The 26,876-nt window shown below is 36.7% G+C and overlaps 1 protein-coding gene across 6 annotated transcripts in view; it reads right to left on the bottom strand.

Annotated features, from left to right (window-relative positions):
* Cdh18 (cadherin 18) overlaps window positions 1-26,876 on the bottom strand; it is an 833,519-nt gene that overhangs the window by 271,387 nt on the left and 535,256 nt on the right. Inside the window, exon 1 of one of the 6 annotated variants that reach the window (XM_045132914.1) lies at window positions 17,006-17,026. The exons of the other annotated variants lie outside the window; for them this stretch is intronic. The gene's annotated coding sequence lies outside the window, so the exon portion shown is untranslated. Of the gene's footprint in view, window positions 1-17,005; window positions 17,027-26,876 lie in introns of those variants that run through there. 6 annotated transcript variants of the gene reach the window in all.

Raw genomic sequence — 26,876 nt, 5'->3', positions numbered from 1 at the left:
GACTAATAAGGGTTTGAGGAAGCTCACAGTTGAACTATCAGTATTTTTCATTAGGAAATGGCCATGATCCAGGTAGGTGTGCTGGCTCAGGCATTTCATCACAGCACTTGGGAGGCAGAGGAAGAAGGATAACTGTGAGTTCAATTTGAGACCAGCTTCAGACTACAGAGCAAATTTCAGGTCAGCCTTGGCTAGAGGGAGACCCTACCTCAAAAATATAAATAAATAAATAAATACATAAATAAAAATAAAAGAGATTTCCTTTATGAGGATACAGGGATGGAATGTTGCAATCTAAGTTGTTACGTTTGGTGGCGATGTTGACAAGGCAGGGGCCTTGTGGTTATTTTGCATTGTCAACCTGACTATATTGGGGATAACCTTGGGGACATATCTTTGTATCTTTTGAAGGTGTCCTCAAAGATACTGAACTAAGGAGATTTAACCTAAATGTGGAGGGCTCTATTCCTATTACTAGGTTCTTGGTCTGTATTAAAAAAGGAATAAAGAAAGAGACATGAGTTCTGTCATTCATCTCTCCATCATGACTGGAGATGCTGAGATGTGATTAACACCAGTAATTTTAATCTTCAACCAACCATATTGAGTCCCCTACTAATCTCCTTCCCAAGACACCACCGAAGGGAAGACCTTCACAGTCTGTGTACCATGATGTTGTCTTGACCCTGAATCTCCAAGGCCCATGTTCAGATCCCAACATGGACAGAGAATGATAACAAGATATTCCTTCCTCCTTTTCTACTCATGAATGCGATTTGACCATGACTCAAGACCAAACCTGATGGTTGACATGATGATCACACTCCAAGTATATGCTCTATTAATAGCCACATACTTCCACAGAGAAAAATAATGCCAATTTAGGGACAGGGAAGCTGGTTTGTTAAAGATGTTTGCTTGCACAGTCTGAATACCAGGATTCAATTCCTAAGCTTCTCAAGTAAGTCAAACTCAAAACAGTAGCCCAAGTATCTACAGTTTATTTGCAGCAGATAAAGCACCTAGGATGTGCACACAAACACATTAAGTGTGTGCGCGCTGTCTCTTTCTCTCTCTCTCTCATACACACACACACACTTAATGTGGCTTACTTGAGAAGCTTAACCTTTCACCAAATTTGTTCAATGTTCTATGTCATTCTACATACCACCTTCAGATATATCTTAGGATTATTTTATAGTTAACAATCTTCCTGTGAGAGTTTAAAATAAATGTACACTTTTTGTTTTAACTGCAAAGATGACTGAATATATGGAAGAATGAGTGAAATCATCTCTGCAAAGGGTGATCAGAGGACCCAGAGAGGTAATAGCTATCTAATTGGTGATTGTTGTTTTGATTTTTTTTATTAGTCTATTTTAAAACTACAAAAATACTAGGTCTATAATTTATAGCCACACATAAAGAACTTCAGAAGTTGGGGCTGGAGAGACAGCTTAGCAGTTAAGACATTTGCCTGCAAAGCCAAAGGATCCTGGTTCGGTTCTTCAGGACCCACGTAAGCCAGATGTACAAGAGGGCACGTGCATCTAGAGTTCATTCACCATGGCAGGAGGCCCTGATATGACTATTCTCTCCCTCTTTGTTTCTCTCTCTCTCTCATTCTCTCTCTCTCAAATAAATAAATAAATAAAATGTATTTTTAAAAAGAAATGTAGAAGTCAATCTCTATATGAATACTGGATCTACTTAAACTCTAATAGATTTCATCTGAAAGTTGTTGAAGCCATAAGAAGCATTTATACTTTTCTAGCTGGACATGATGGAAAATTACTGACTATCAGGTGCACTGGGCTCATTTCCTCCTGGGAGCAGCAAGCGCCCCTGCTGTTTCAACTGAGAAACCTTTCCCCTGGACTTGTCATCCTACAGGATAACCTGTTTCGTTCATCTGTCTCAGTGTTCCTCAGCATCTCTAGGTGACTTCTTTGCCCCTTTTAGGGATGGAGGGAATGTGATGAACTCCAGCTAATCTCATAGGCTGCAGGAAATGGACCCCTGGACACTGTGACTCTAACCCTTGCTGACCTTCAGATAATGTGACTATCAACGTCCTCATGCTATTGAATCCTGAGATTCCATAGATAGATTGTGTTGTTTTCCTAAGCTACAGCTAGGATCACTATTCTTTCTTTCTGCTTTTGGCTCCTTGAATGTATCATATTATTCATCTCCATTTGCTTAAAAAGTAACAGAAATCATGACATTTTTTTCCCAAGGTGTTAGTAATTCCCAACTTTAGGTTTCCATTATGCTCCTTGTACCTCATTTGGTGAAATCTTTGTCAAGCATTATCTTATTCATAAAACTCCCATAAAATCAAAAGCCTTCTCATCATTTAAGGCACAAGCTTGTGGATGAGCGCTCCTCTGGATTTCAACTGCAAACAGAAACCAAGTCGCTTAAAACCCAGCAAGCATTTTTCTCAGAACAAAACTAATATGCCTTGAGGTGTTTCTATAATAAAACTCTGAGAGCAATCAGACTGGAACGGAGATTGTGCATCAAGAACACGTAATCAGTATAATCAAATTATCATCTTGTCAAGAAGAAAACGTGTCCTTATGAAACCTAGTGTCTAGGGAAGCCCAGCATGCTTTGTGTGACTGTTCTATGTAGCCATCATGCAAAGAAGCAGCTTTGTGCTTCGAGGCATAGGATGGGGAGAGGTCAAAGAAGGGCTTCTGTAGCAGGCAGGCACTCAAGTTTTGAGAAATAAAGAAAGAAGAGCACTCCGTAATGAATGGACTATGAATATGTAGAGAACTGACAGAATAACTTGATAGCAGTGGGCAGTGCAGAAGTTAGAATTCAGGGAGAGGGACAGGAAAGATTGTTTTAGTCTTTGTACAGGAACTCTGAGATTGTATAGCAGGATGACTAGGTGGTTTTTAAAACAATGAATTATATGGAGCATGTTTAGTCTTTTGTCCTCTTAAAAAATCAGTTAGGGAAATAAATTTCAGTTAGTCACAGCACATACTTAGGAAATAATACCATGAACTCCTTGGTCATTCATACAAACCCATCCCCCAAAATATAACAATTCTGAAATTATATAAAAATTTATATGTCAAAATAAAATTATTTTACTTCTTGTCACATCTGTTCTTTTAAAAGTAATATGCACCTGGAGTACTGGCTGAGGGCCTGGGGCACCAATTTTCCTCCCTCTCTCCCTCTCACTCTCTCAATCTCTCTAAAATAACTAAATACATGAATAATTAAATAAATGAATGAAGCATGACATTGGTTAGGAGAAGCAAAATATTTTTCCATTCAAAATCTGACCCTTCCAGGATTATATGTGAAAACAAATATATAGAGAGTGGACTGGAACTAGGCGTATAATAAAGTAGAAAAATATGTGTTCAATGACATGGAAGAAGATAATAGATAGATAGATGATAAATAGATACATAGATAGATAGATATTTATTCATTGTTTGACAATATTTGAGAATTATTATTATTATTATTATTATCTTGGTTTTTTGAGGTAGGGTCTCACTCTAGCCCAGGCTGACCTGGAACTAACTATGGAGTCTCAGGGTGGCCTCGAACTCACGGCAATCCTCCTACCTCTGCCTCCCCAGTGCTGGGATTAAAGTCATGTGCTACCATGCCCGAATAAGAATTCTTTTTTAATATTTCATTTCTTTATTTATTAATGACAGAAAAGCAGGTAGAGAGGAAGAGAGAGAGTGAGAGCGAGAGCGAGAGTGAGCGAGAGAGAGAGAGAGAGAGAGAGTAAGAGAGAGAGAGAGAGAGGAAGAGAGGGAGAGAGGGCAAGCCAGGGCTTCTAGCTACTTTCGCAGGTTTATCATCATTTTCTACTTCTGTGTTAAATGAGGTTTTGAGCCGCGGTTTTTCAACTTACTTATTTACCTCCTTGCAGGTGTGTGTGTGGGGAGGGGGGTGTCGTGTGTAAGCACACAGGAACAAGGGCTTCTTGACCCTGCAAGAGAACCCCAGACACTCCTGCTACTTTTACGACCAGCTCATTTGCGTAGAATGTGAATTCAACCTAGGCCTTCAGGCTTTGCAAGTGGCCTTTAGCCACTAAGCCATCTTACCAGTCCCTTGAGCTTTATTTTGTATGTATTAGTACTAATCCAAGAGGCAAGGACAAGAAAAAAGCACAACTGAAAGTTTTAAAAACAGAGAATCACCATCCACAGATACAAAAATCTGTCCTAACATAAGTCCTCAGAGGAAAAAAAAAAAAAAAAAAAAAAAGAAAGAAAACATACAAATAAAATCAGCTTTGAAATTGACTTAATAGGGTTTTTTCCTCAAGTGCTAATTTTGCTTTATACAGTACATTCATTCATGAAACAATTGAAGTGTGATGTGGGACTGAGCCTCGGCATTTCATCACAATTACCAGTATCCGTGAAAACAGAGTCTCATGTTCTGTTTCCTCTGTTGGAAAAAGATGAAGTCACAATCAAGTTAAGCATATCGCTCATTTGTAGAAAATAAATGCTAAACCCACTGTCATTCCTTCAGTGTCCAAGCCTAAAGTACAGAGGCTTTATGGCTTAAAAATAACATACACCATTTGCCATGTAACCAAAAAGTGAGAGTCCTAGCTCATGTTTCCCCTGGAGCATGCGGAACATGAGAGGGCAAGAGAAGACAGAGAAGAGCAGAGGTGGGTAAAGACAGCGACTCTGTTAGATTTGGAGTATAAAGTCTTATAATGAACTTGACAAAGGATTTATATAACTCAAAATCTCCAGAGAAAATATGTATGAAATGTGAGCCAATTGCCATTATTATCCAGGGAAGTTATAGCAATGGAGCCATTTTGAAGATAGTAATGTCATAAAACTAAGGATGGTTGTCCTATTTATTGTGGGTATTCTTGTCAAAATACTCTATAATGAGGAATGTAAATGATTAATTATACTCATGTCATAAAACTGAGCAAAGTGATCATATGTTTAAGTAATAAAACTCACCATCATGCCAATCTTCAAAACAAACCTGAGCTGTTAAGATAAAATGATGGTTTTAGGATTTGACGAATTTGATAAATACTGTGCCCAAAACAGATTTGTAGGAAATATCAAAGACAATTTAATTATAATTAAATTTTAAATAATCTGACATTAAAGATAGACTTTTAACATCTTATAATTTTACCTTTAGAATAATTATTGACATTAATATTATAGAATGTTTTAAAATTATAAACAAACGGTATTTTTTCTAAGAAAAAGGCTTTTATTTTCATTAACTAATGAGATAACAATACCATATACTTGATAACAATATTATATATATAAAGCATATATATAATATAATACCAATATTTTCTGTTAATTTTTAATTACAATGACTCTAGAATTACCAAAGGCAAACATTCAATGTTATTCTAAGCATTACTGATCTTAGATGAGTTCATGAGGATGAAGTAGTCCATTTAATTAGCTATAAAGTATATAACATCAACAGTTCTTTTTCAGCCTAGTAGTTAATAGGACATTGGTACTAATTGGGCTAAGGTATTTGGGATCACTAATGTGTGCACACATTTAGTTCAAAATTCTAGGTCACTGTTTCACTATCATTCTAGCATTTACTGGATAAATCCCTGGTCACATTCGACACCAGTTTTTATAGTTTACGTAATTCTGGGTGAAACAACAAATACCTTGTTACTGCAATTTCAGAGTTATAGTAATACATAATTTATTTATTGTAGGAACATAGTTTGAAATAGGAAAACAGTATGTACTGGTGATGGTAGTTTCCTGTGGTAGTTATCATTACTTGGACAAAACATCCAATGAGAAACAGAAGATGGGGGAAAAAAAGTATATTTGTGGCTTATAGTCTTGATGGAAAGCTTCATGAAGTCAGTGGACAGATGGTGCCAAAGAGATTGGAAGTCGCTTCCTGGCACAGTAGGTGAAAGCACGAAGAGGATGAAGGTCAGCTCCACTGGCAAACTGTGGCTCATAAACTTCAAGGTCCACTGCCAGTGTCACAGCTCCTCTAGCAAGGCTCCACCTCCCAAAACACCACAGCTGCGGACCAGGCATCAAAAACACACAAGTTTATGGGATATAGCTAATTCAAACTACCACAGTTCCTTTTTTTCCTTAAATACTTACTCAATCTCAGAGGCCAACAGAGGAGAGATACTTAGTACATAACTAAAGAAATATGGATTGACATTTTGACATAATAACATTTTGTGAACAGTGTTTTTTGGGGGTCACCATTAATAACCAGGTCAACAACAGAAAGGATATGAAGTATGAACTGATGTCATTTTCAATTTTAGAATTTGTATGGTTGGAGAATGCAATAATTTCACCTTTTTCCATATACATATGATAGTTCTCAGCACTAAGGAAAGATGATACAATGAAATTTGTAGAGAAATGGATAGACTTGGAAGAGATCATGCTAAGTACACTAACACAAGCACAGAAAGACAAATGTTACATTATTTCCTCATCTGTGGTTCCTAACCTGGGACAGCTTGAGTTGCAGGCATACCTGACAGACAATTTGAAGGACAAATAATAGGGAAAGAAGGGTTTGTGGAGAAGGGAATGGAAGGGGGAAGAAGATACACACAGAACTAAATGGAAGATGAATTGGTACCATACAAAACTTACTCCTGGGTAGTAGACTAAAGGATATAACTCTCAATAGGAGCATTGGTGAATCATCTTGTAAGAAGGGCACTGGAGAGGGTGTGATGAAGCCTAGCCCTTAAACATTTGGCTCTAGCTTGTATCTCCCAGTACCAGAAATAGGTTACAACCAGAGAGCTTTACAAGGTCCCCAAAACAAGACAGACTTTTGTCAAAGCACTTGATTGCCTGCCTGAGGGTAAAAGGTAAGACCCTTCTGCTGAAGACACCACCTGGTGTTGATGAAGATCACTGAGAGTTCCATCTGGAATATAGAAGGAAGCCAGTCTCCAGATGCTTTGTCTGTATAGCATTGCAAAGTGCTACGTGAACTGTTGGAGGAAAACAGCCAACAATGTTGCAAGCAAGCAAGAGACACTGACGTTTGAAAGCAGCCAGTCTGACAGGATGCACACACCTCTACAATGGTGGCACACAGCCTGGGGGGTGATTAATGGCTAACTGGCTAAGAGGTCTGCTCAGTGCAAAGGAAACCATAGCTAGAACTGGGAACCAAGTATGAATCCTATGCAGACCAAGATCTTGAGTTTCATCACTGATAGCTTTGCTTGCATTAATTCTACTATGAAACAAGTGTGTCAACATTTGGATAAGATTTTATATTATTTAATAAGTATAAGTTAATGTGAAAAAATTGCATATTAAGTGTTGATAAGTGGGAGCAGGGCGTGGTGGCACACACCTTTAATCCCAGCATTCGGGAGGCAGAGATAGGAGGGTCGCTGTGAGTTCAAGGCCACCCTGAGATGACAGAGTGAATTCCAGGTCAGCCTGGACTAGTGTGAGACCCTACCTCGAAAAACCAAAAAAAAAAAAAAAAAATGTTGACAAGTGGGAAAGAGTTATTTTAATTTCTATTATGTAAGTTATTCTAGAAATACATAGCAGTATGACACTGGACTGTACCTGTGAATTTCAAATGGCTATATGTTTTAACCAGACACTTGTACTTCTTAAAATATTTTATAATGAAATGAATTATTGGCAGGATAAGCACAGGGATATTTGCCACAATGGAGTTTATGAATATACCAAATGTATACGGGTTATAGAGGGTGAGCTGAGCTAAATGTAGCACAACAGTTATATTAAATGGACTTTTTATATTTTAAAATTGATTTTACAAAGCTTGCTATACATGAGGTACTTATGTTTTTATTGGTGGACATTGAATAGAAACCATTGCTTTCCTCCTCAGTGTCAAAAAAAAAAGTTAATACATATCACATTTTGTGAACCTAATCCCTTCTGTTCTGACGCTGTGCTAGACAGTTCATTCTTCCAACGTCAGCCATGCAGTCATCCAAAAGGGGAATAATAAGATCCATTTTATCCATGGACAAAAAATTAAGGCTCCTAAGCCTTAAGTAAGTTAATGGCAGTGAAGTTATTTGTAAGCAGCATGGTCAATATAACAAAAGAAATAATGGCTTATTTTGTAGATTCATCTCCAAAAATGAAGTTTTTATAGGCATGGTGGTAAATGCCTTTAATAGCAATACTATGGAGGCAGAGGGTAGGAGTATCACTCTGAGTTCAAGGCCCCAGCCTGGGACTACAGAATGAGTTCCAGGTCAGTCTGAACTTGAATGAGACCTTGCCTAAAAAATAAAATATAAATATAAATTCAGTGTTATACCTAAGGAAATTTTTTTAAAGACTTTCTTTTGGCACAAGTAATTTAAATTCCAATTAATAATTTTTGAGTTACTTAGAAAAAGTTCTCAAATTTTGGAAACTTTTAATTTTTGAAATATGTGCTGATTTGTTTGAGAAAGAGAATGAGTATTTATGCATCTAGCTTCAATTAGGCACTAGGGAATTTAACCCAAACCAGCATGCTTTGCATGCAAGTGTTTTTAACCAGGTGCCACCTCCCCCTCCCCATCCCTAACTATGTAATTTTTTAAATAAAAATGTATATAATTTATATATTTGAGAAAGACAGACTGATATAAAGAAAGAAGCAGGCAGAGAGAGATGGGGTGGGGAGAGAGAAAGAAACAGAAAGAGAGATGGAGAGATACTCTGGGCATGCCAGGGCTGCCTGCCCCTGCAAGCAAATTCCAGATGTGCCTGCCTGTTTGTGCATCTAGCTCTGTTTTACATGGGTACTTGGGAATCAAACCCAGGTTTTGCAAATAGTACCTTTAGCTGATCCATCTTTCCAGGCCTTCATTTTATTACCTTTAAAGCAGCAGGTATTATCTAAGGTCTGAGACATACACACAGACACACACACACACACACACACACACACACAAATGGTTCTCATTTTACATAAATTCTTTATGTTTGTGTATTAATTTTAAACATTAAAACTCTTTTCAGGTTGAATTAATATTCTAGTCAGTTTCTTTTAAGTAAGGTTAAGTTGCTGGATACTTTTAGTGACTGAATATAAGCAAAATTAACTCAAAAAAGAGGTGTAATGTTGTAACACATGATTTTTAAAGAGTGGGAAAAATACCGAAAGTGATAGAGAATTTGTGTTAATTCCTTAGGAAATAAGGCATGGTAACTATTTAAAAAGTAAAGGCTGATGGTTCCAAAAACCCTTCTGGTGGGAGGAAATTGGCAGAGCACACACTGGACATGGCTGTATTTGTTCACGAACATGTGAATGGGGGAGGGAACATGACCTAGTTTCAGGTTGCTGTTTAAATCTCATGACTGACACTTATTTTATACACACACACACACACACACACACACACACATCATGCCATATAAGTTCCTTGAATGCCTACTTATTCTCTTGGGAGTAAATAAACAGAATGAGGAAAATTGTATTCTTATGAGCCTAACAAAAGAAAGTACATATGGAAAATATTTAGGATCTCATCAATATTTCTGTGGTTATAGCAAACATTTGGAAAAAGTTAGTTGAGGCATACAGAAGCCCCAGCATAACAACACTGACGTAGCGCAGCAGGCATCCGAGAGTTATCAGCAACTTTCAACTCAGGTAATGGCTTCATTCCACTTGTTTCCTGCCAAAACCATTAATTCTCCACATTTGGGACAACACGTTTGAATTATTGCACCATGTTCCACTTGATTCATGCCTCCTCATATATTAAAGTGTTTCATTGGACTTCATGCTGACTTACATTATATGTGTGTGTGTGTGTGTGTGTGTGTGTGTTTAATTGTAAATTTCAAAGGTGCCAGTAAATTGTTTACTTAATTGCTTACTTAAAAATAGATTTTGACAATCTATTATATCCCACCCACCAGTGAGAGGACATAGTTCATCTGATGCTGGGTCTTCACACACTGCCTTGGGAAACAAGCACCTGGGAAGAAATACCCATGGCATCAGCATGCACCATGAGCCACGATCCCATTTTAAGGAAAAGATCACAGAAATCAGGATGATCAGGTTGATCTCCTTTGCATATTTCTTCCTCTTGTCTTTTCCAGCTGCTAAATGTCCCACAAAGCACACAGTTAAACTCAATTAGGTGAAAACCAGAGATCAAATAACTCAGAAGTTGCAAAAATGTCATAGTACCACCTCAGAGCCTTAGCTATATTAGGAACTTAAGTACCTTAAATTAGATTTTATTCAAATTAGGCCTCTAAACAACAAATAACATCCACACATACTGAGGTGAATGCAAATTGAGTCATTTTAAAAAAGAAGAAGCATTTTTTAGAAGCCCTAAAATGACAAGTAATTATGCTCATTTACATTACCATCAAATCTATAGGATTCAGCTTTCAGGTGAATTAGGTATTGGGAAAAGATGGATTTATTTGACAGCTTTTTGAGGAGATCCAGTGATTTGCAATATTTTTCGTTGATATGCATATGTACAAGACCAGACTAACTACTTTGAAAATGAAGTGCTGTGAATAATGTCAAGAGATCAATTTGGTGTAATCACTGCTCTGGACTTAGCACTGTGGAATGAGCTACAGTAAATTATTGAAGTGTCTCATTTTGAAGGGCACACTAAATAGCATTTAATTATAGCTGTTCAAAACATGAAGGAATTTTAATGCAACATCCAACATATCTAAAATTAGATTGGAAAATCTGTTTGGAACATTTGTGTGCTCCTAGAGAAACACTAAACAATTTGGAAACTTTCTCAATAGAGATCCATTAACTCTTAAAAGGAGTATCTCCCCGTCTACAGCTAATCTTACCTCTCAGCTCCTGTGGACTCTGTGAGCTCTAATTGTTGACATCTCAAACAATTCCTATTTACTCTTACTTAGCATGCTGCCTATAGCCTGCAGGGAGTCCCTTGGAATTCGCACACTTAATTACTTCCATCTCTCCAGGGAAGTGGTACTCTGGCAGGAGAGGAGAAAAAGTTTATTAGATGGTGTCATCAATGAGACAGTAACGCTACAGGAGGGTTGCACATGAAATGAGCAGGCAGAGGAGATGTTGTTAAGAAAGAAGTAATTCAAAAGGGGGCTGGAGAGATGGTTTAGTGGTTAAGGCACACGCCTACTAAGCCTATGGAACCCAATTCAATTCTCCACGTCCCATGTAAGATGAACACGGTAGCTGGCGCATGCATCTTGAGTTCATTTGTAGTGGTCAGACACCCATTTTCACTCTATCTCTCCCTTACTTTGATTCTAATAAATAAGTAAATAAATAAAATCTTTTAAAGAAGAAGATTTTGGGCTGCAGAAGATGGCTTAGTGGTTAAGGCATTTGCCAGCAAAGCCAAAGGGCCCAGGCTCGATTGCCTCCCCAGGACCCACATAAGCCAGATGCACAAAGGGGCACTCAAGTCTGGAGTTCGTTTGCAGTGGCTGGAGGCCCTGGTGTGCCCATTCTCTCTCTTTCTCTCCCTCCCTCCCTCCCTCCCTCCCTCCCTCTCTCTCTCTCTCTCTCTCTCTCTCTCTCTCTTTCAAATAAATAAATATAACATATAAAAAACTATACAAAAAGGAAAATAACATGCTCATTTGTTCCCTTAATTCAACAGAATAACCAAAGTTTCGCTCGATATCTAGAGTATTAGCACATTGTCCTACAAGTTATTGACTATCAATTAACGGTCAATACTCTGTAAAGTCACATCACAACTTGTAAATGTGTTTTCAAGGACATGGAAGTGTCCTCTATGTTCTTCCTTCGCCAATGAATGTCAGAACATTCACAGGAGTTGGCACAGAGACCCCCCCCCAAGAAGTGAAGTGACATAATCAGTGGATTATTGATAGAACTGGTATAACCAGAAGTTTGTCATTAAATATAAATAATAGTTTCATTGTCTCACATTAGATTCAAAGTTATAGTTAAATCTACATCTTCTGACATATTGATGTGGCATGTAAATCATTCAAAACTGTTTCAATGCATGATGCTTAATGCACACTACAACGTTTACTTTTTTTACACATAAATTCTAAACAGACATTTGGGACGATCTGTAGGTTGTATCCAGATGCTGGGAAATTGCGTTTAGATTTGGTGACTTGGGTGTTGGAATAAAAAAAAAAAAAAGGTTTACAAATAAGACTGAGTTCACCTTGTGAAGCCTGTGCTTCCCCATTATCCTGAAGTGTTCAAGGAGTTTAAAAACTGGTGAGAAATTAAAACTCTAAAAGTGACTCATGGCCATACAGGTCTCAACAGAATTACTGTCGGTTGAAAGGGTAGTAGACACAAAATTTCATAATTTAAGGAATTTTGATGTATTTAACTGGTACCCATGAGATTTCTACTTGTATTTCTAATGATTTAGAAGAAAAATCTTAATTATTTTGCAGAGAAATAAACTTTTCAAAATCATTTATTTCAGAGTTATAAAAAATTAAACACTTGTAATGAGAAACAGACTAGTTTTGTTGAGACACAAACAGCTGCATTTATTTTATAGTACTGCTTTGGAATTAGTATTTTTTTATTTTAGAACTTGAGATATATACATACATACATACATATATATATATATGTGTGTGTGTGTGTGTGTGTGTGTGTGTGTGTGTGTGTGTGTATGTATGTTTAGTTGTTCTGGGGCTGAAAAATTACTCAAGTCAAAGCTGTGGATCCACAGCCTATCAGGCAGAGTGTGGATGCTCAGCACCAATGGAAAGCTGGATGCAAATGCGAGGGACCTGTGCCAGGTGAGATTCACTCAGGAGCATCTTCAAGCTCCTATGCCAGCTAGGTGGTCACACAACAAGGCCTGTGTCTAACAAGGTGAAAAGAAAGAACCCAAACCTTATGTCATCTGACCTCTGAACATGTAAGTTGGCACATGTGCACCCATAAACGCCCACACATGCGCACACACACACACACACACACACACACACACACACACGACTAGTTTGTGTATCACTGCTATATCTAGAGTTTATAGATTGTATGCTCACCACTAATTATAGTTTAAAATTGCCATATAAACTAGAAACTGGAGTCTGAAAAGAAAGAAAAGGTTTAATATTCTGTTCTTACTGGCAAATGTCTATTGTAGTTGAGATTTTACTTTTAAAGGTAAAAATAAATCTCTACTTAGAAATACATAAGATTAGATTCAAATAGCTAAAGAAACATGCTTACTTCAAAAATATTAAAAGAATCCCATTGCTTCATGTTATGCTATGTTATTATATTACATAATATTCAACTACTATTCATGGCATCTTTGCTTAAATCTCACTTGACTTTCTGAAACATGACTTAAGGAACACAATTCACTCTCTGTGCTTTATGGGCTATAAAGTGTTTATTTCTTTTCAATGTGTGATTATTTTTATGCACAGTAAAGCATGGGTTGTCAGCTGAATATGCTGAAATGTATAATCTTTAAACCTTTTATGGAGAGTTCTGCAAACAGCACATCTTTTTCTATATATTTTCAACTGACAGTCAACAGAATTTTAAAATTACAGCTGCTGTAGGAAGGCATGTTCCACTGAAAATTCTGAAAGGAAACTCTTCTGCAAGGCTGCCGGCTTCAAATCATCTGTTGCTATAAAATACTTCTAACAGAATTATTTTCACTCAAGTTTTAACAATTCCAACAGTGGATCCTCCGAGGTAAACTTAATTCCTATTAATGCAATGGAGTGAGACCAATGACACAAGAGCTACGAAGTGCTGAAAGAAATTAGAAATGTGTAAAAAGAAGTCTAACATGTCAGTATATTACCTTGGAGGTTAGTTCTCATTTTGACTTGAAATTTTTCATTTTATTTTTACTAATATCAATTTTTATATAAAAATCTAACTTAACAATGTCACTTAAAGAGGAATTACTCTAGTACATATCATTACTCTTATTATATGATATAAAATGATAGAGAAGAACAAATGTAACAAAATAATAGCTGAAACCATTTATGGAATTTCAAAACACCTGTAACAGCTGCATGTTTAAAAACTGGATTCATGTAAATTATCGGTTTTGAACTTTGTTACTGCATTGTCAACTCAAAGTAGGGGATGACTATTCCTAGGGACTTTTAACATTTACGTTAAATATATATATATGTTTTGTAACAAACTGCCCTCTCTCCTTTCCACTTTTCACTCTCCCTTTCTTGCTCTTCCTTTTCTTCTTCTCTCATTACCTACTTTACCCAAGCCAGTCATTATAACCAAGACCATCCAGTAACATCACTAAATACAGCTGACCATTGTGACATTATAATGATCCCAGACATCCTTCTTGTTCTCCTATTACGATGTATACTTCAGGGTATCAAGTCGTTACTTTTTCTAGGCCATTTTGATATGTCTCAGCAATCCAAATGTCATAGAAAACGTTACTGAGGAGCTACTAAATTCATGCCATTGTCGGTGTTCTTTCACTCCCTCCACCGTGTTAATAACAGAATATATTTTGAATGCTATTCCTTTCTGGTGCCAGAACACCTAAATTCTAATTCAAGATTTATCAATCACCATTTTTTAGCTTATGGATAATTTAAACTCCATTTTTATCATCACTTTCAAAATGTATACTGACAGTGTTCAGAAGATTGCTGTAAATAATAAGCAGTGAATTAAATGCCTTAAGAGTAGTAATTACTCAAAGGAAAATCAGAGTTGCATGGAATATATTTTCTTGAAAAATGAATAAGACTGTAATATGATATCATACCTATCTAGGAGTAAATTACATGCAACATACTGAAAAAATTCTATCTGTTAGGGCAAAAAATATAAAACTCTAAGGCAATTACCCTCTTAATAATTCTTTTTGAAAAAGAACTATTAAGATCTATTATGAATGAAATCAATTGGTATGATATTATGCTATTATCATATGGAATTAAAAGTAACAAATTTCATTGAATTACTTTTGATTACTTATATGAGAAACATTGATACATGAGCTCTGCATCATTTTTCAATGGCCCTAATATTTCCGAGTGTTTAAAGAAGTCTGAGTTGCACTGAACCATGTCACTTGTTTATAAATCATGATAGATACAAAAATCAAATTATTTTACCAATCACAAGTATTTTTCCCTTAAAAAAATCTGCTTAACCCACTTAATGTGGTTGAACCATATTCAGAGGTTCTGCAATGCAGTCCATATTACTTTGATTACTGTGGTCTGAGTCTGGGAACTGTACTGAACTTAATAATCATAGTCATCCCTGAGAATCTATAATGTAGTTTCTGAAGGGTAAGGTGCATTAAATAACTACCAATTTGTAAAGTGACATTCCGTCTATTATATGATTTTTTTTTGGTTCCATATCATGACAAAGCCATGTGTAAGTTACAACTAAGCAAAAATGGATGTCTCATGAGTGAATAAATAAAATTGAGAGGCAACCAAGTCAAAATAAGGGGGAGAAGCAGAAAAGAAACCATTATTCCGCTGTCAAGCACAAAGAGTCAACTCTGCTTTCTGATATCCAATTAGAGTTTGTGTGTCAGCTACAGTTAATTTCCTTATTTTGTATTTACCTGAAATATACTGTATTTTATTAATTAATACCTTGGGACATATGTGTTAATCTGAGAAAATATCCACTGTGAGGAATTTTCACTGAAACATAGTACACGTATGCAAGAGTGTGTACAAACTTTTAAAAAATTCACAACAAAGTTTATAGAGTGAAATAAGTCACCACTGATCTCTGAAATTAGAACTTTCTAGTCTTTCAGGTGTTTCTCATATCCTTTATTTGCATCATGGACACCATCTAAAAGAAAGAAAACCCCTATATTGTTTTATCTAAACTTTTATTTCCATGGATTATATTGACTGTTGGTGAACATGACAAACTTTAATCATAGATGACTTATGGATTTTTTTTTTTTTTTGCTCAGCTTGAGTCCATAGATTTCATTTCATAAATAGTGTAGTGTTTTTACTTTTACTTTTTATGGCTCTGCAAAATTGCATTATATGAATGTGCTGGTATTTGTATATATGAATAACCATACAAATAACCAATAAGATAACATTCCCAGCTGTTTACAGTTTGGGGCTACAATGAACAATGTCACTATAAACATATCATTATAAATATATTTGTACTTTCATTTCAGTTTATATATATATATATATATATATGTATATTATATGTATAATTCTGTGTGGAAAACTATCCAACAAAATAGAAAAGATAAAGTATTTCAGTTTTTCACTTTAGTTGTCCTATCACATTACTTTGTAGGATATATTAAAATATATTTAATTATTTGTGTGTGCGTATGTTCATGTGTGTATACACACACACACACCAAGGCTTCTTGCTACTGCAAATGAACATCAGAAGCTGGAGCCACTTTTGGTATCTGGCTTAGGTGTGTGGCTTGAGAATTGAACTCAGGCTGGCAGGTTTCGCATGCCCCTTTAACAACTCAGCCATCCTTCCAGTCCCCAAGAATTTCTTTATACACTCTAATATTGTTGGTTTAATCTGTGTGTATCTGTGTATGTGTGTGTGCATATGTGCCTGCCTAGGGGCTTTTAGCTTCTTTCTCATGAAGTTATTTTTAATTATAATAATTTAACATTATATTTTCTGCAATGACTAGTGATTTCTGCTCTATTCAAAAAAGATCAGGGTAATCTTTTTTTAAGCTCTGATTTATTGATATTCTCAATTAGATATATATTCCCAAATTGTATCTGTGTGGCTTGAAGTGCATTTTTTATTATATTGTCAGCTGATTAGGAACCGTAAGTTAACACCATGTTAAACCAGTTACATGGTGCTATGGTGGTTTTATTCAGGTATTCCCCATAAACTTGGGTATTCTGAATGTGAGGTTCCCAGCTGATGGAGATTTGGGAAATAACGTCTCCTGTGTATTGTTTGGGCAGGCTCATGGATGTTAGAGCCAATGTCCTCTTACCAGTGTTTGGCACTTTCCTTTCACTATTGTCCTCCTGAGGCTGTCCAGGGGGTCATGTCCACCCTCTGCTCATGTCATTTTCCCCTGCCATCATTGAGCTTCCCCTGGAGTCTGTAAACCAAAATAAACCTCTTTTTACCCTGCAAGCTGCTCTTGGTTGAGAGATTTCTACCAGCAATGTCAACCTGAGGGCAATAGGTGTGGACACCACTCAAGGTATAAATCTGACAGAAGTCCACGTACCTATGGGTGGTTTACAGTCTCACCACTCCATTATTCTCCACGTGTTCTTAAACCTGTGTCATGCTATGTTCCTATGACCTTAAAAATCGTTTTCATTTTTCATAGGTTACATTCTCCAGGTCATGAACAAATGCCCAAACAGAAGACATTTAAGGAAGGAGTCTATTTTCCGTGTACACTTGCAAGGAGAATTCGCATGGAAGGGAACGCGTGGCAGCAGCGCTTGTTCTAGCTCAGCCAGAAAACAGAAGACGAGCAGGAAGTGGAGCAAGGTCCTGTAACACCAGGCCCGCTCCCAGGGGTCTGCGCTCTCCACCAAGACTCCTCTTCCTAAAGGTTCCAGAACACTCGACAACAGCGCACTGACTGGGGACCAAGTGAAAACCCATGAGCCAATGGGAGCCATCTCATTTTCTAAAGGCAACAGATACCAAATATCACCAGTCCTCCATCCAAAATTCTATGTTTTCTCTTTTTCTTGCTCCATCATTGGACATTTGAGTTTTCACATGTATTTGACATTGAGCATGTTAATGTACACACCAAAAAATACATGTACCCATATTGGCACTCTGAAAATGGGGTAATGGGGTCTCACTTTTTCTTAAAATTTGTGTCTGTTTGAAATAGATTTGTTTGTTTGGTTTTTTGAGGTAGGGTTTCACTCTATCACAAGGTGACCTGGAATTCACTACAAAGTCTCAGGGTGGCCTGATCTCACGGTGATCCTCCTACCTCTGCCTCCCCGGTGCTGGGTTTAAAGGTGTGTGTCATCACACCCAGCATTGAAATATAATTTTAATTTTATAATTAACATCTTTACAACTCTTCAATTGTGGAGCATGAAATATATTTCCTTTTGTTTATGCTTCTGTTTCTTCTCAGTTAATAATTTGGAAAACATTTTGGAACTCTAGAAGTCTTGATATGCTCACTATATTTTTAATAGATAACGTTTTCTGATAAGTAACTATTTAAAATTATTAGACTTAAATTTATCTGTATAAATAGGTAAAATTAGTAACTGTGTGCTGTCTTTGTCATGACTTTTCCTATTGCTCTCATCAACTTCAACTGCTTCTGAGGTGTTTATAAGTAGGTTCTTCAGCTTTGATAAGATTTTATTTATTTATTTATGAATGACAGACAGAGAAAGAGAGAGAGAACGAGAGAGAGAATGGGCACACCATAGCCTCAAGCCACTGCAATTAACTCCAGATACATGCACCACCTTGTGCATCTGGCTTATGTGAGTACTGGGGAATTAAGCCATGAACCAGGGTCATTTTGCTTCACAGGCAAGTGCTTAACCACTAAGCCATTTCTCCTGCCACATTTGATACAATTTTGATTCTCCTCTGAGACATACTTTATTTTCTCTGTCATAACAAAAACAAAGTGATGGAAACTTGCAGTTTTCAGTATTTCTTAATATCTTTAAGAATCTTTCATACTTTATCAATAAATATGGCCATTTTAAATATAATTCATATGATAGAAAACTTGCTCGTATATATTCAGTTAAAATATTTATTATGAATTGATATTACATTTATTTTTTCTGTCAATTTAATAAAATGCCTATTTCTCCCATTTTCTGAATTAAAAATATTATTTCATTACTGTTATATTATTATTAAAATATTATTTCATTATTCACTTGGGAGGCAGAGGCAGTAGGATTGCTCAGAGATTCAAACCAGCCTGGGACTACAGTCAGTGCCAGGTAGCCCTGGATAGAGTGAGATCGTGCCTTGATAAAAAATAAAAGAAAAAGAAATGTTATTTAAAAAAAAACTATTTAAATTTTAACCATACCCTTCTAAAATAAAATCTACTTTGGTATTCCTACTATGTATATGTGTATGAGTGTGTGTATTTCTTTCTTTGGATCATTTGGTGTTTAAAATCTTTTGATGTTGAATGATTTGATTAGTAACTATTTCTGTTTCCCTGTTTCTATTCTCCAGAATAATTTGTCTTAAAATTCTGTTATTTCACATTTGTAGTTTTGGAAGAATGCATAGCCTTTACCAGTAGGTATATTTTTTAAAGAAATCTTTAAAAAAAACTGTATCAGTCTTTTTTTTTCTATAAAAAATAAATAAAAAAATTTATTAAGCATTTATGAAATAGGTATTTTATTTGACTTTTTATGAAAGAAAATTGAAACATGGGAAGTTTAAGCGAATTTCTATAATAAATACATATACCAAGAGATAGACAGAATGTCTGTTAAAGACAGCATGGTATGACCCATATACCTCAACAAGGAGGGGCCAATGGGGAGGGGGTAGGTCTTGGATGAGCCTAATAATGGTACCAAACTGCCTGTAGTTGCTGAATAGAAAACTAATAAAAAATAAATTTAAAAAAAGAAATACTAAATCAAAGAATTATTGAAAAGCTAAAAAAAAAAAAAAAAAAAAAAAAAAGACAGCAAGGTAGGGACTAAGTCCTAGATAGAGAAAAGGTAATACTGGTGTGTATCATCATGTCTAGAATCTTTCACATTAAAGTGCCTCTAAGTAGAAAAAGGAGACAGGTCAATTCATAATTGATATTTAAAAGGTCCTGGCACACCATATGAGAACAATCAGAACGATTGCTGGAAGTTTTTTAATATACACAAACAAGCACATCATATCAACCACAGAATTAAATGTGTCAGATTGTGTCTAGAACACTGGCTTTCTTCCAGAAGAGGAATATTCATAATACAATATAAATACATACACAATTAAGATCACAATGGGGCTGGAGAGATGGGTTAGCAGTTATGTCACTTGCCTACAAAGTCTTAAGGAACCAGATTCTATTCCCCAGCTCATACGTAAGGCAGATGCACAAGGTGGCACATGTGTCTGGAGTTATTTGTTTATTTATTTATTTGCAGTGGCTAGAGGTCCTGACACATACATTCTTTCTCTCTCTCTCTCTCTCTCTCTCTCTCTCTCTCTCTCTCTCTCTCTCATAAATAAATAATAAATATTAAAAAAATACAAAAAAATACAAAGCCAAAACCTACAGAGAGTACATCAGGGAATTTTCCACATAGAATAACCAAATTACCAACCTAAAGTGCCTACAAGAAGCAGATCACAATAACTAAACTCAGAGAAGGCACAAAAAACTACAAAGTCCAAGAAAACAACAAACCACATAAACCACCACAATATGGCAGGGATTAAATCAAACCTCACAGTCATTACCCTAAATATTAATGGCCTTAATTCACCCATCAAGAGACATAAAATAACAGGGTGAATCAGAAAAATTATACCCCTCAGTCTGTTTTTTTCAATAAACCCACCTCACCACTAAGGACAGACACCACCTCATGGTGGAAAGTATGGAAAATGATATTCCAAGCAAATGGGAATAAGAAACAAGCAGGAGTAGCTATACTAATATCAGATAAAATAGACTTCAAACTGAAAGTAATCAAACACAGCAAAGAAGGCCACTTCCTGTTTATCAAGGGAACGATCCACCAAGAGGATATCACAATCATAAACTTTTATGCACCAAACACAGGACCACCACAATTCATAAAACAAGACATACTTGACAACAAAACAGAAATGGCCACCAACACCATCATAGCTGGGGGCTTCAATATTCCACGATCAGCAATAGATAGATCATCCAAACAGAAAATTAACAGGGAAGTGAGAGTTCAACAAAACCATAGATCAGTTTGACCTATTTGACCTAACAGACTTCAACAGAACATTCTACCCAAAATCTACAGATTACACATTCTTCTCAGCAGTCCATGGAACCTTCTCTAAAATAGATGTCATACTGTGTCATAAAGCCTGCCTCCACATATTTTGGAAGATAGACATTGTTTCCTGCATGATATCAGATCACAATGCTGTATTGCTAGAAATTAACACCAAAAAATGTGTCAGGAATGCCACAAGCTCCTGCTAACTGAACAACACACTTTTAAACAATAAATAGGTAGTAGACAAAATTAAAAAAAAATCCATGAAATTGCAAAATTTCTAGAAATTAATGATATTGAGAACACCATGTACCAAAACTTATAGGACGCCATGAAGGGGTCCTCATGGGATAATTCATAGCGCTAAATGCCTTCATAACAAAGACAGAGAGATCCCAAATCAATAACCTAACCATCCACCTAAAGACACTGGAAATACAAGAAGAATCTAAACCAAAAACCTTCAGACAGAAAGAAATAATTAAGATTGGAGAAGAAATTATTGAATTGTAAACTAAGAAAACAATTAAGAAAATTGATGAAACAAAGTGCTCGTTCTTTGAAAAACTAAACAAGATTGGTTAACCCCTAGCCAATTTGATCAAGCAAAAAAAAAAAAAAAAAAAAAAAAAAAAGCAAGATGTTTCAAATTACCAAACCTAGAAATGAAAAAGGAGAGATCACAATAGACATAAGTAAAATTGGGAGAGACATCAGGGAATATTTCAAAAGCCTCTACTCCACAAAACTGGATATATGTAGAAATCATGAAATCCTGAACACATACCACCTATCAAAGATGAACTCAGAGCAGATTAATCTCCTAAACAAACCTACCACACCCATTGAGATTGAAAACATAATCAAAAACCTCCTGAAAAAGAAGAGTCCAGGACCAGATGGCTTCTCATCTGAATTCTATCAAACCTTCATGGGAAAACTGAAACCATTCTTTCTCAAACGGTGCCACACAATCAGAGAACAAGGAAAGCTGCCCTATTCTTTCTATGAAGCTAGTATCACTGTAATACCCAAACCAAGCAGAAATGCCCCAAGAAAAGAAAACTGTAGGCCTCTTTCCCTCATGAACTTAGATGCAAAGATTCTGAATAAAATCCTTGCAAACCAAATTTAATAACACATCAAAAGCATTATCCACCTTGATCAAGTAGGCTTCATCACAGGAACCCAGAGGTGGTTCAACATATAGAAATCTGTCAATGTGGGCTGGAGAGATGGCTTAGTGGTTAAGCACTTGCCTGTGAAGCCTAAGGACCCGGTTCAAGGCTCGGTTCGCCAGGACCCATGTTAGCCAGATGCACAAGGGAGCGCACGCATCTGGAGTTCGTTTGCAGTGGCTGGAAGCCCTGGCGCACCCATTCTCAATCTCTCTCTCTCTGTCTCTTTCTCTCTCTCTCTGTCACTCTCAAATAAAAAATAAAAAATGAACAAACATTTAAAAAAAAATCTGTCAATGTAATACACCATATAAATAATCTTAAATGAAAAATCACATGATCATTTTCATAGATGCATCAAAGGCCTTTGACAAAGCACAGCATGACATCATGATCAAAACTTTGGCATGAATATGCATGGATGGTTTATATCTCAATATAATAAAGGTTACATGGCCGGTTTATATCTTAACATAGTAAAGGCAAAGCACCTAATGCCCAAATAATACTTAATGGAGAGATACTGGAGGAATTCCCATTGAGATCATGAATAAGATGGGGGGTTCACTCTCACCTCTTCAACATAGTACTGGAAGTCCTAGCTCAAGCATTAAGACAGGAGAAAGAAATAAAAGGGACACAAATTGGAAAGGAAGAAATTAATTTAGGCTATTCACAAACAAAATGATTCTATATGTAAGTGACCCAGGAACTTCAATCTCAAAAATCTTAAAGGTGATTAAATTTTTCAGCAATGTAACAGGATACAAAATTGATGCACAAAAAATCAGCAGCCGGGCTGGAGAGATGGCTTAGCGGTTAAGCACTTGCCTGTGAAGCCTAAGGACCCCGGTTCGAGGCTCGGTTCCCCAGGTCCCACGTTAGCCAGATGCACAAGGGGGCGCACGCGTCTGGAGTTCGTTTGCAGAGGCTGGAAGCCCTGGCGCGCCCATTCTCTCTCTCTCTCCCTCTATCTAGCTTTCTCTCTGTCTCTGTCGCTCTCAAATAAATAAATAAAATATTAAAAAAAAAAATCAGCAGCCACCCTATGTACAAAAGACAAAGATATAGAGAAAGTGATAAGCAACATTGTTCCATTTTCAATAGCAACAACAATAGTAACAATATACCTTAGAATCACATTAACCAAGGAAGTGAACGAACTATACAATGAGAACATAAAACCACTGAAGAAAGGAGGACCTGAGGAGGATTTGAGAAAATGGAAAGACCTCCCATGCTTCTGGAGAGGAAATTTTAACATTGTGAAAATGACAATCTTACCAAAGGTAATATACACATTTAATACAATATCAATAAAAATCCCAGCATTGTTCCTCACAGAGATTAAAAAATTGATCTCAGAATTCATATGGAATGGCAAAAGGCCTTGCATATCCAAGAACATCCTCAGCAAAAGAAACACCTCTGGAGGCATCACCATACCTGATCTAAAGCTATATTACAAAGCCACAATAATATAAACAGCATGGTACTAGCATACAAACAGTAGGATAGACCAGTGGAATAGAATTGAGGACCCAGATTTGGTTCAAGTAACTAGAGCTACTTGCTGTTTGACAAAGGCCCTAACAATGTAGGATGGAAAAATGACAGCATCTTCAACAAATGGTGCTGGACAAACTGGTTAATTATATGCAGGAAAATGAAATTCAATCCATATATCTCACCATGCACAAAAGTCATGTCCAAATGGATTAAAGACTTCAATATGAGACTGGAAACTCTGGCACTATGGGAATTAAAAATAGGAGGAACTTTCCATGATATAGGAGTGGGAAACGACTTCTTGAACAAAACACCACTGGGATCTCCTGAAGCTGAAAAGTATTTTCACAGACAAGCATACAGTAAGCAGAACCAACAGATTACCCACTGAATGGGAGAAAATTTTTGCCAGCTATACAACTGACAAAGGCCAAATTTCTGGAACCTACAATAGCTCAGGGAAATTTTGTGGAAGAGGGGGCGGAAAAAATGTCAGAGCCACATTTTGGGTTATGATATGTAGAGACATTTATCGTACCAATAACTGTGGGCTAACTCCACAATGCACGACCCATATACATCAACAAGGAAGGGCCAATGGGGAGGGGGTAGGTCATGGATAAGCCTAATAATGGTACCAAACTGACTGTACTTGCAGAATAGAAAACTAATTTAAAAAGAAAAGAAAAGAAAAAAAAAAGCTATTAGAAATAGGTGTAGACAGTAAAAAAGGAAAAATAAAAGTCAGAAACCTAAACAATAATAAGTCACTCACAAATTCAGCAGAGAGCTATTTAGGTTGTTCTCAAAGGAAGAAACACAAATGGCAATCACACACTTAAGAAAATGTTCATCACCCCTAGCCAACAGGGACATGCAACTTAAAACACCTATGAGATTCCACCTTACCACACTAAAAACAGCAAACATTAAAAAATCAAATGAAAACAAATGCTGGTGAGGATGTGGAGAACTAGGAGTCCTCATTCACTGTTGGTAGGAATGAAAGATGGTACAGCCACTATGTAATGCAACATGGAAACTCCTGAAAATGTGGACTATAGAGTTACCATCAGACCCAGTTATATCCTTACTAGGCATTTACACTTAAAGCTCCATGCCTCACTTAGAGAGATTTGCTTAACCATGTTTATAGCTGCTCAATTTGTATTAGCTGAGAGCTGTAATCAATCCAGATGTCCATCATTAGATGACTGGATAACAAAGATGTTGCATATCTACACAATGGAATTCTATGCATCCCTCAGGGAAAAAAAAAATGACACAATGAAATTTGAAGAAAAATAATCAAACTTGGAACAGGTCATTCTCAGTGAACTCACCCAATGACAGAAAGACAATTTTTGCATAGTCTAACTCATCTGTGGCTCCTAACATAGATCTACCAGAGAGGCTAACATACCTAATCGACATCTTGAGGACCAAACAATAGGGAGGGTGGGAAAAGAGGGGAGAGTAATGGTGAGGGGTGCATGAAACTGGACCCAAATGGCAATGGTACATTAAATTCTGTATCCTGAAAGACAGACTAAAAGGTTGAACCTTCATCAGGTCCTTATAGTGAACACCTGTGTCACAGGGCCTTGGAAAGAGTATGATGAAGGCTGACCTTAATCTTTCTTGTTTCTCTCTCTCTCTCTCTCTCTCTCTCTCTCTCTCTCTCTCTCTCTCTCTCTTTTATTTTTCTCTTTTATATTACCTATCCTTTTTTTTATCCTTGATGCTTGCCTATAGCTCTCAGAACCAGCATGTGGTTAACATCCACAGTGAGCTGTTTATCAGAGAGACCTACACAGTTTCCCAAAAGAAAAAAATAAAAATATTCTTTCAGTGTACTTGATGACCCATCAAAGGTTAATGGTAAAACTCTACTGCCAAAGATACCATATGCTATTGGTAAGGATCATGGAGTATCCTGGCTTGAATCTGGAAAAGAGTCAGTCCCCAGAAAGTTAGTTTGTCTAGTGCCAGAAGGTATTATGTGAGTGACTTGGAGAAAATGACCAGCATCTGTCCATACAACTCACGGTCTAAGCTACTCTACAGCAAACAACTTGACATGAAGCTCACACAAGTGCAATAGTGGCACAATGCCATGATGGGTAACCAACTGCTCTTGATATGGCTAACATATCTGCTCAGTGGAATGAAACCCATAGCTGGAACTGGGAAACAAGTCAGAACCATATCCAAAAAATGAGCCCACTTTCTAATATCAAGCTCCCAATCATGGGCTACAACAGGGCCTACACTATTAAATTCTCTCTAAAACAATAATGGTTATCCCATTTATCTGGTGCTGACTTCACTCTCCATTGAAGAATTGGCTTCTCTTTTTCAGATGGATGGGAAACCCGAGGAAAGAATTAGCCCATTGCACCTCACAGATGCCCCAGCAGGACCATAGCCTAATTGGGGAAATGAGAAAGAGCGCTGCTTTCTTGTCAACCTGGCACCGGCACAAGGATGAAGGAGGCAGACACAGAGAACACTCAACTCATGCCAAACTCGTTATCTAGAGACACAGAGGTTCCCAAGACCTCATCACTGAAGTAGACCTAAAATGAACCTAATACGGCTCAGGGAAATTTGCTGAAGAGGGGGCAGAAAGATTTTTAGAACCACAAGTTGCTTCATTATACACAGAGATATTGCCTACTCCCCATTACTGATGGCTAACCCCACAGTGCATGACCCACATTCCTCAATGAGGAGGGTCCGTGAGGAGGGGGTATGACAGGGAAGAGGCAAATGATGGTGCCAACATGACTGTATACACACTATGTACATAACTAATAATAATAATAATAATAATAATAATAATAATAATAACAATATTAACTTTACCAATAAAAGAAAGAAAACACAATGCTGTTTAAGAGGACAGTCAGATGGTTATAATCTAATAGCATTCAGAAGTTGAATTACTATACTTGTTTCCATTTTCTACTGTAAAATATTATGAAAAATTTGCTTTCTTACCAACAAACAAATCAATGATTTATCCTGTTAACAGAGCCATACCACAGCCCCACACTGGACATTTATAGGATCCTTTTCTTTGCCTTGTGCAGTCTCTGATGCTGCCTGCCTATATTTATGGGTGTGGCTCCTTCTTCTGCCCCAAAGCCTCATTACTACATCTACCTCATCTATTGTTATAGCTCACCTCTCTGATCTGATTCTC

This window comes from Jaculus jaculus, chromosome 13 (genome assembly GCF_020740685.1).
Source record: "Jaculus jaculus isolate mJacJac1 chromosome 13, mJacJac1.mat.Y.cur, whole genome shotgun sequence".
Lineage (NCBI taxonomy): Eukaryota > Metazoa > Chordata > Mammalia > Rodentia > Dipodidae > Jaculus > Jaculus jaculus.
The sequence above is the reverse complement of the archived record's forward strand: the minus strand, read 5'-3'. Positions and strand labels throughout refer to the sequence as shown.